This window comes from Juglans microcarpa x Juglans regia, chromosome 3D (assembly GCF_004785595.1).
Source record: "Juglans microcarpa x Juglans regia isolate MS1-56 chromosome 3D, Jm3101_v1.0, whole genome shotgun sequence".
Taxonomy (NCBI): domain Eukaryota; kingdom Viridiplantae; phylum Streptophyta; class Magnoliopsida; order Fagales; family Juglandaceae; genus Juglans; species Juglans microcarpa x Juglans regia.
Genome location: NC_054598.1, coordinates 20,461,500 through 20,469,238, shown reverse-complemented (window position 1 = coordinate 20,469,238; position 7,739 = coordinate 20,461,500).

Below are 7,739 nucleotides of genomic sequence, written 5' to 3'. Positions count from 1 at the left end.
ATATACCAAACAGACACCAATCATTCACAACTAGAACAACCCAACAAAGTCAATTCGCTTATCTCAAGGTGAACCATATTATTAAATTCCTCATGATTGATTTGTTTACTAATTCCCAACAAAATGGTATTCCCTTTCTCTGTACCAGTGAAAGGTAGATGCAGGTCATCATGCAAATGTTAAAGGGAAAACTCCCACCATTGGCTGAGGTATTTAGTAAAGGCAGTTCAGACAGGAGAGGCTCTAGTGGTGCTCTCACTGGTGGTTAGAACAAGGGAACCGTATCAACGAATGAAGCTGGTGGAAGTAGGGGAAACAATTGGGGATCAACAGATGCTTCTGGTGGGCACCAGTGGGGCAAATTGACCATAATCACGGAAATTAAAGAAACTTATCAGCAAGGGGAACTATATGGGTGCTACGGGAATTAAAGAAACTAATCAACAAATTGACCATGAAGAAATGTGCTTCTGCCAAGTCCAAGTCCCAAACCCATTGAGGACTCCCCACCAGAGGAATCCGCTCCTGAAGATCAAGTTAACACGCAAGAGAACAACAGCCAGTTGACACCTACCAGTAAGGAAATATTATCATTGATAATTAATTATATAGTTAATATTTTTCTCTCAATAACTATATAACTATAATTATATTATTATCATATAGTTGATGCATCTACACATTGCGGTTGTAGCTATACACGTGGCATCTCTCTTGAGAAAAATAAAAGGTATAGAAAACTCAAGATCACCATTTCTGATAATTCCATTGGAGGAGTGGATGATAGTGCAGTAATGCTTTCCTCCTAAATTGGCACAGTAGTTCGAGCTTATGCTCTATTTTATGTGCGTTCATGGCAAGATATTCCGAATGAAATTAAGGAGCACATTCGAAGTCGTGTGCTAGTGAGTTTACTTTGAGAGTACATTTTTTTCACTTAGGTTAGTATATCATATTTTTTACCTGATTCACTTATTAGGATGAATTCGACCTTGACTTTGGCCGTAGCGAGGATTTGAGAACTGTGATTTAGTTGATGTCTACACTATTCCGATGTCACAAGGGACGATATCATGACCACTTTAAGAAGTTCGAGATATTGAAAGAGGCTGTGCAATTCCCTTTCCAACAAATGAAGTTAGATGAATAGAAAAAGTGTTGTGATCTTTTCGCATCTTCAAATTATCAGATATTTTACATTTATATCCTTTAATTATTTACATTTATATTCATTCGATATATTATATGTATATGTATTACAATTAACATTCTTAATTAATTTTGTAACACTTGAGTTCTACAAATGCACAGAATAGATCCGCTCTGACTGTCCACCATCATGTCGATTCAAGGTCATTCCATCGTCTTCCTGAAAAAATGGTAATTAAAAAATTATAGAATTCATTTATTTTTCTGATATTCTTTTATTTAAGTACTAACATTATCTTTTTAAAATTGCTAATGTCACTTTATTAGAAACATGATGATCCTAAAAACTTTTCCTTCATTCATGTCTATACTACTATTCACACTAATGAGCGTAGTGAGTGGATGGATCTCACCACTGCAGATAATTGTGTAAGCAGTGTTAATTTTGTTAAATAAATTATGCAACATGTGAATAATTTATTTTTTGATTTCTATTTCTTTTAATACGTTACTTATTAACGATGTGTTTTTTTTTTAAATTGCAGGAAAAAATGATGGAAATGCAGTCAACTTCTGGAGAATCCTCTCCTAGTGACATAGACATATTCACGCAAGTGTTCGGGCCACAGTCTAGTATGGCAAAAGGTTTGGGACGATCTTTCAAGCATAGATGTTCATTCTCCTCAACTTCATCGACTTCACAAATTAATAATCTTACCAAAATTTAGAAACTGTGCGGTGCGAGAATGAGTATATGAGATCGAGACAGCAAGAGTTTGAGTCTCTCTTAGAGCAATAGTCTCATTTAGAGACACATTTGCAGGACTAACAGAGAGACCAGGACGAAAGAATACACAATGAAGTCCAAGAGCAAGTGCAGTGGGAGATGATGGTGCAAATGAAACGTGTTATATCGTTGCAACATAATCGTGGTGGGCGAGGAAAGAAAAAGAACTGAATTTGATCAATTTTATCAGGGTATATAACTATTTTTAATATCTAATTTTGAAATTTTATAAGACATTGTTAGTTGTTAATTGATGGTGTGTAATGTAACGCCTCGATCCCGAAGGTCCAGAGAGTTGGCTCTTAATACCTAATATCAACTTCAATAACACAACTATAAAATTCAGAAAACTCCATAAAATATTAATTCATTTACTCAATCCAAATATCTATGTTCCTTTATAAGGACATAAATAAATTCTTAATAACATATATTAAAAACTCTCCAAATACTCGAAAATATCCTTAAATCATCAATTCAAAATAACCGAAAATAAATCGATTTACTAGCTACGATTCTCAAATAAGCACTTGTATCCTCAGATACTTATTCCACTATGATCATCACTCTTGCTAAAACTTCCTACTCTTATTCTTCAGCTGAACCATCAAAATTATCTGAAAAATATTTGGAGATAAAGGGTGAGTTATCAATAACTCAGTAAGCAAAAAACTTAAACTAGTGTGTTAACATGAGCATTTATCAGAATTTAGAATGCTGAACAAAATATTTTCTTTAAGAATGCAGAATCAAAATACTTGTTTTTAGAATGTAAAATCATAACATATTACAAAAAATATAAGAGCGAAACTTTCAAAAAATATTTTGATGCAAAATTTCCTTTGGCAGAGCATAACTGAACATATTCATCTTATCTTATCATATCAGAACATAGACCATGTTTAGCTTTCGTGGTATGATTATACAAACTTTCGTGGTATGATTATACAAACCCCGGTAGCTAACCGAGCAGAAACAGAATGTGAATCTTCCCCTTATTCATTCTTGGAGCCCCGAGTGTGCACATAGGAAAAACCACGCAGTAAACCACTTTATTTCCAAAGTGGGTGTACTAGAAACAGAAAAGTGGGTATCAACCGAATAGAGGCTACAATTTTACACCCGTGATAAGGTCAGAACGGAACAAAAATAGAAACAGAATGTTATGCTAGAGGTTTTCAGAAATCACATTATATCATATCAGAGTACAAAACATCTTCAGAACAGAACAGAATCAGATCACAAAACATAATTTATGCACAAAATTACATATTCGCTCTCCCTTTGCACAGTCCAGAAAATAGAATATAAAAAATAAGCTCATGTCTACACCAGTCATGCCAGAAAAATATTTTATTTTTAAACAGAATCTCATGAGTAATACAGAACAAATAATTGAGGTAGTTCAAATTTCTTTTTATAACGAAATATGCATACTTCTCAAAAATCAACTCCAGGTCATTTAATTTTTATGCAAAGTCTAGTATAGGAACCCAGCTTACCTGAACTTCTTAACTTTTCAAAATTTTCCTCAAAAAGTCGAGTCAACTATAAATCATCACCTATAAAATAATCATGTAATTCTGTAAATTTCCAATCAATCACAAATTTAAACCATTTAAGCCTAAGCTTCTAAAATATCCATTTTAATTCTTCAATACCTAAAAATTCCATAACCTTAAAATATCCCTTGAATCTAAAATATCATCATTCTCTAAATTTCCTTGATATCAATCAACACTTAAGATAAGTACTAGTAAAAATTTCATTAAATAATAAAAAAAAATAACTTTAATCATATTTAAAATGTTCAAAATAAAATTACACACTTACTATAAAAATAATTTGCTACTAATAGTACAATTTAAAAAATATCCTGTTTATTCTCTGTACAATTTTTTATACTTCCCACAAAGACCACGTAAAAACAGATTTAATATAAACATAATTCCAACTGAAACCATCCAATAATAAGGGCAATATTGTAATTTCATATCAGAATAATATGTAAACCTAAATTAACGTAGCCTTTTAAGAACACGTTTTCATGCGTTTACGTGGTGCAACAATCGGCGAGACAGGGGTGTGAGATACTCACCGAGAAGGGAGGAGCTACGTGCAGTGCGGCGAAGAAGATGGTTGTCCCGGTAGCAAAGCACTGAGAGAGAGATGAGAGAGAGAAAAGAGAGAACCCGAGAGATAGGGAGAGAAAGAGACAATGGCTTACGGTGAGCAGTCAGGGTAATGGATGACAGCTTCCGTCGCTAGAGGCATTGGGCTTTGTTTTGAGGAGCACAAATGGGGACCCGAGCGTTTGAGATGCGGAGGAAGCGGGGCTAAAGGCGTTGACGTGGGCTGCTCTATTTTTGGTATAGAAAAACATAGGATTTTGACTTGGTAAAAGCTGTGGGTTGCCGTTTCTCGTGGCTGTGGAATGCGGTTCTGGTGGTTTGTCTGGGAGGATGTTTACGAGGGGGGTGCATTGGTGTAGCAGCAGTACAAACGACGGAGGGCTGGGCTGCTGGAACTTCACGTGGGGTAGTTGCAACGTCGGTTTTAAATAAGCAAAAGGAGTGTGATGCGGCCTAGAGTGGTGTCTCCGTGCTTGACGGAACTCGGCAGCGTGACCCACACTCTGTGCTTCGGTGGTTGGCTCTCTGTGGTGGTGAGGACAGGCTGGAGGGTGGTGCGCTGTTTGCAGGGAGGAGTTGCTGGCTACAATTTCGTGTGATAGGGCAGCGGCGTGAGGTTTCTTCGTGCAGGAAGTATGTGTGTATATATAGGTGATTGAAACAAAACAAAAACAAAACCCTAAAGTTGAGGAGAATAGAGGCCTACGTGCATGAGAGTGCAATCGTGCGTGGCGGCGAAAAAAAATAATAAACTCAGCTGGTTTTAATGGTTTAAAAGACACGGGTGTGGGCTTGGGTCTTGGTCTTTTTCTTGAGTCATCAATCATGACTCAATTTCTAAATATAATTCAACTAGTCCAAAAATATATAAAAAATGGGGCTTGACTGGGTCCGGGTGTTACATGTAATATAATACAATTGGTATGTTTTTAATTTTATGAAATTAGTATCTCTGATTTGTACGTTCGAATGTAAATTAAAAACGTTCAAACATTGGTTCACATTTGAACCAACGTTCAAACGTGAATACATATAATTATATAGTAACATTCAAACGTAGGCCTCAACATTCGAGCGTACTCACCCTCAAATATTAACATTCAAACAAACCTCCGAACGTACCACTTGCGTTCAAACGCTTCTTCGTTAACATTTGAAGTAACATCCGAACATACAGATCTCAATAGTCACAAAAAAGGGAACGTTCGAACGTTACACCAAACGGAACACCTCCAACCGTCACTAAAAATACTTTTAGTGATGGTTCAACAATAAACTGTCACCAATTATTTTCTGTGACGCACATTAGATGATGGTCGTAGTGACGGTTTCACCAAATATCTTTAGTGACGTTTTGGTAATTTTTTGTGACGATTTTCTTTGTCACAAAAGATAAATTGTGTTGTAGTGATTCAGGATTCCCCGTAAAGGCATACACATTGAGAATATGAAGTTGAGTTCCTGTTGGGATTTTGCCTGATAAGTGGTTACTGGAAGTCTAACATGGATTGATCAATTTACCTATTCCGTTTCTCCAAGTTCATCGAGAGCTACCCTTCATTAATTATAGAATATAAAATTACATTCGTTTAGAAACACTAAGAAATATTTAGTCTAAGATACAACAATTGTCTTTTAATCCAATATGCTCGATTAAAAAAACAAAAGTACAACTAATCCACTAGAAAAATAAACACAAAGTGATCTTGATGTATTATATATAGTATCATGTAGATGTCTCCTGCTAGCTGGATCACTGGTAAATAAACAACAATTAGGTAAATAAACAACAATTAATTAGTTTGGAATAATAAAAGAATATTGTTCAAAATTAAATTAAAAACTACAAATGCAAATACAAATTAGTTCATTTTAAACAAAAGACACAGATAAAAAGATAATTCTATTTTAGAGATGAACCATGCAATAAATGGTGCTATATGTACGTCATGAAGCGACTCACTAAAACCAGATTCATATATAAACTCGGTAAGTTGTGATTGAGAACGTACGTTAGGAAGATAGTAGGTGTTTGAACATGCTAGTAAAATTGGGAAACAGAGATACTCCCCCAAGGTTGATAAAAATTTTAACAGTTAATTAAAAGCATGCGAGTAGAAAATACAAACATACATTTAATACTATATGCTAATATAGCATATAGTCATGCTCATATATATATATATATATATATATAGACATTCATACCGTAAAATTAGCATAAAATATAGGAAGACAACTTTTACCATAAAAGTTAACTTTGCAAAGTGGGCATACAAAGAGCTGCTGCACGTGAAGCCTATGTCGACATCATTCGAGCATTGGAAGTAAGACGCTTCTTTATGTATCGTATGTTTAGAACTGAAATGAAACATACACTCCAATATCATTCCATAAATCAGAGAGTTTTTTTTTTTTTTTTTTTTTTTTTATAAACAAAGCTTAACTGTTTTATTCCTCAAGTAGAGATTACATCATTGCATCATGCCAAATGGCTTGGGTAACAAAATCTGGGAAGGAGTCCAACCAAACCATTAGGTCATCTACATGCCATGAATTTCTTGCCAAACAATGGGCTACATTATTGGCCATTCGGCCTCTATGGATTATTGTAACTTTTGGAAATCTAAGAACCATCCTCCTTATCTCCTGAATTAAAGTCCCCCACAAAGACATAGATTCTTGCTCTTTGTTTAGTTCTTGAACTACCAAATGGAATCACATTCAACTTGAAGATCAGCAATACCCAAAGGAAGACAAATCTGAAGCCCCCTCAGCACAGCCAGTAACTCAATCTCCATAGGATCATCGGCCTCATGTTCAACTTTCCTTGCTGTAAAACTCACCCTGCCACCCTCATCTCGAAGGACCATACCAACACCTGATTTACAATGATCATGGAAGATAGCACCATCTGTGTTCAACTTCAAAACACCCGAAGGTGGGGGCTCCCAACCATATTGAGGTTTGCATCCTTTACTCTTCTCCTCCGCAACAGATATGAATTCATTGAAACCTATTAGTGCATGGTCCAAAGCTTATTCTGTAGTTAAACTCCTATTCTCATAAAGTAGCTGAATTCTTCTATACCACAGACCCCACGCACATAGGAATAGTTTCTCAACTTCACCTTGTTGATTCCTTCTAATCAAATGAGACAAAATTTGTATAAAATCAGTCTGAACTTGAAAGTCTTGCAAAAAACTGAGTTGTGCTTGCAAAACATTTTTGAAACTAGAGCAGTACAGTAAAGCATGATTAATGTCCTCCTCTTCCACATTGCACTATCTGCATTTGGCATCATCCACGACCTTTTTAGCTTGCAGACTTTTCAGAGTTGGTAGCCCATTCCTACACACCCTCCAAGCAAAAATCTTTATTATGTTCGGAACTTTCATCTTCCAAATCTTCCTCCACCATCTCCTTTGCTTCTCCTCATATGAAACCTCACCAAGCTGTCTTTCTTCACCCAGGTCCATGAATAGTCTGTAAGCACTCCTGACACTAAACATTCCATTAGACTCATGCTCTCACACCATACTGTCAGATCTGTTATCAGTAGGTAACACGATGTTTAGGACCTCATGAGTTTCTCTTTGAGGTAAGAGTCTTTGTACCTTTCCCAAATCCCACCACCTTGTCTGTTCATCTATCAGATCTGAGACTGTCCA